This window comes from Ahaetulla prasina, chromosome 1, assembly GCF_028640845.1.
Source record: "Ahaetulla prasina isolate Xishuangbanna chromosome 1, ASM2864084v1, whole genome shotgun sequence".
Taxonomy (NCBI): Eukaryota; Metazoa; Chordata; class Lepidosauria; order Squamata; family Colubridae; genus Ahaetulla; species Ahaetulla prasina.
This window is the reverse complement of record NC_080539.1, coordinates 230,101,381-230,104,894: the sequence shown is the minus strand read 5'-3', so window position 1 is coordinate 230,104,894 and position 3,514 is coordinate 230,101,381. Positions and strand designations below refer to the sequence as shown.

At 38.4% G+C, this 3,514-nt stretch overlaps 1 long non-coding RNA gene across 1 annotated transcript; it reads left to right on the top strand.

The window, feature by feature from the left end:
- The first annotated feature begins 313 nt into the window (after window positions 1–313).
- Window positions 314–3,163, top strand: LOC131189214 (uncharacterized). Its single transcript, XR_009152948.1, has 3 exons — window positions 314–488; window positions 2,114–2,229; window positions 3,127–3,163. It is a non-coding gene; the product is annotated as an uncharacterized LOC131189214 (long non-coding RNA).
- The last annotated feature ends 351 nt before the right edge of the window (window positions 3,164–3,514 follow it).

Sequence of the window (3,514 nt, the reverse complement as noted above, 5' to 3'; positions counted from 1 at the left end):
TGGATGAATAGACGGAGGGAAATACTGACTTTTTCTTAAATTTCAGCTTTTCCCAGAACTGTTTAGAAATCTGAACACTTGCCACACAGTTGAGAAAACACAAAATGTTTGTGGTTGAGAGTGCACGTAGGATACATTCCCAAAATAGCACCAGGAAAATGACTGCATACCAAATGATCATTTTTAAAAAAATGATCCTGTGTCATTCACTCCTTAAAATGCCTTGGCAATTTTATCAGTCCAAACTTGCTTTCAAGACATGTCGAAGATGAAAGGTAGAGGGGCAGCTCTGGGACTTGTCAAACAAGGAAATTCCAAGCAGGAATGTAAAGCAATGATGCGGTTTATTGAAAGATTGTGGTTCATTCTTCCTGGCGCTGCTCAGGAATGTGATCTTGTTGTGAAGCACAGCTCTGCTAACCTTTGTGATTCTAGTTCAGAGTTCTTTGGCAGCTGGCCTAATCTAAGGAACCTAGAAGGAGGGCTTGGTGAGTTACAGGTTCAAGACTATCTTCAGTCAATCATCAAAACCCATCCAGTGGTTTTGGGACAGTCACAACCCCTGTGTAAGCTACCTTGAGTTCTAGAGAAAAGGGGGCATATGTTTGTTTTTTAAAAGATGAATTCATACTGTGCTGGGAGATTATCCTCTGAAACAGTGTCTTGTGTTGTCTTTAGGGGGAAAGCAATGGATGTAGATATATGATAAGATTTCATGCCAAAAGGTGCTTTTTCAAAAGGCAACTGGACTTTCTTTGTTTTTGCTTGAAGACGTTTTGCTTCTCATCCAAGAAGCTTCTTTAGTTCTCAAGAACAGAAGAAGCTTCTTGGATGAGAAACAAAATATCTTCAGGTAACAACAAAGAAAATCCAGTTGCCTTTTGAAAAAGCACCTTTGGAACAACCATGACCTATATAACTGAGAATCTCCACAGATGATAAGTCTTCATGTTGACTATTAGTTTAGCATACTGTGTGGCATCATACAGGTTGGTGATGACAGCCAGCCTAGTGCAGTAGTTCAGTTTCTGGACTAGACACAGGAGAAGTATGAGTGCTAGTCCTCCCTTAGCTTCCCATGAAAGCTAGCTTCTCTCTCTTGACCCAACCCACATCATAGAGTCCTTATGCAGAAAATAGGAGGTGGGAGCCTTTAGACAAACAACTAAAGGCAAGATATAAATGTAATAACAATATAAATAATTGTTATATTATTAGGCATGAGCTCAAAGGGGGTATGGGTGTGGATAGGAATATTGCTTTTTTAATTGTTTTTGTATAGGACTTTTATCCTTGTAAGCCACCTGGAGTCAGTGAGAATAAGCTGGGCGAACACATATATTTTCTTAAATAAATAAATAGATACGGATATAGCTTTTTTCTTCTCCCCCTCAAAACAGAGTGAAGGCAGGGTAGATAGTGGATTACCAGACATAATAAAAGAGAATGGGATATTTGAACAATAAAACCCTTGTTGCTTCCCATCATAAGATTGCAAAGAAATACTTGACAGTTCCTGTTTTTTAATCAGGGTCATTTTCTAGCTAGAATTTTTTGGAAAGTATCATCAGTCTTGGCAGCTCAGGGTCTTCTTGGAATGGCAGATTTAATAAATTATCATACCTTCAAATATTGTGCATCCAACTGGACTGACTTTATTGACTGTCTTTGAGCAATCTTCTGCTCTATAAAAGAACAGGGACTAAGAAAGATGGGGTAGAATTCTAGAGAAGTGGGCTTTTTTTTTTCTTTTTAAAATCACAATAAAGTAAAACGGTGCCACTGTTTTTCATGTGAGGCCAGCTGCTTTTTAGCAGATAACTAGAGGAATGAAACAGCCTCCTGCCTGGGCAAAGCGAAGTGGGATGAAAAACATAAAACACCTAAGACAATTGTCTGTTTAACCTTGAAAAGGCAAAATGCTGCCATCTTTGAGAAATGTTGTTCCTTTCACTGGATCTTGCAACAGAATCAACAGGCAAGGAACTTGACATTTAGGGACTTTGCTGTTAACATTTTTTTTAATGTGTCTCCCCTCCCTTCTAATTCTTATCAGGTCTTTCCTGGCTATGAATATGTGAACATTATGTTTGTATATTTGTTTATTTTGCAGTAGTTTTGTACCATCCATCTGGGGAAAACTCCTGGCAGATTGCCGTATATCCATGGAGCAGAGAAAAAGGAAACCGTTAAAAACAACGGCAACACAATAAGCAGAATGCATGATATGTGAGCATTTGGAATAAGTGGAAAAACTAAATGAAATGTCAAATGCACTCCTGCTGCTAAAAACGATGACACTGTGCTTCCAGCTCTTCTTTTTGGGTCTCTTAATATCTCCGATGTTCTTATATGTTGAATTTTTCTACCACCCTTTACAAGCAGCCAATGAGGAATTAGAATTGGCAGGAGCAGGAATTGGAATTAGAAACCTGGCTGGATAATTTTAACTAGTCATTAAAGAGAAGAAGAGACAAATGAATTGTAGGTATGTGTGGTCCTTGGTACTCTCTGATCATGATTGTTTTCTCACAGATGTTGCATTACCCAGTTAGATAACATTGTAATAAACAATGCAACAAAACAAGCAGTAAACAATACCCCAATCAAGGAATCACAAACTCAGATAAACAAGCGAACATTAAACAGCAGCCTAAACAAGAAACCACCAAAACCACTCCCACTAACATTGATAGCAGTGGTGGGTTTCTACCAGTTCGCCCTGGTTCGGGACCTCTGCGCATGCGCAGAAGCATCACATATAAGCAAAGCGAAACCGCGAGCGCACTCACAGTTCCAAACTGGTAGCAAAGGTAAATGAAAACCACTACTGACTGATAGGGCAAGCCACTTGTATATAAACAGAAATCCCACTCCTTTCTAACATTGATCATGTTACCTAGTTAGGTAATGAAATGTCTATAAGAAAACAACTAAACTCGGAGAGCACCAAGGACCCCACAGTTCAACCCTGAGATGCAAATATTCACTTGTAATTGTCCATATGCTTGGTTCTTTGATTTATTTATTTATTTGCATTTATATTTGACTGAAATTCCTAATGATAACAAATGTAGGTGAAATTATATAACTTGACTCCATGTCCATCTTTGTTTTTCACTCCAGGCATATCGGAAAGGCAATTTGAATAAGAGAGATTGGGGTCTACACTAGAAAATTGCTGTGTATCCTAATTACATTTTTGGATATAAACTTTAATTATATAAGCACTGCTGTGATTGGTGAATGATTCTGAGTGATAACTAGCCTCATAGGTTTAACCTTAGTATTCCTCCCGCCCCCTGGAAAATCCTATCCTATAGTTTGAAATGCTTTGTTGTATTTAATTAACGTGTCTCACTTATCTTTGGGACTGTAGTTCAACAGCAATAACACTTAGACTTATATACTGCTCCATAGTGCTTTACAAATGTCAGCATATTTCCCTCAACAATCTGGGTCCTCATTTTACTGATCTTGGAAGGATGGAAGGTTGAGCTGATCAGGACTGAAC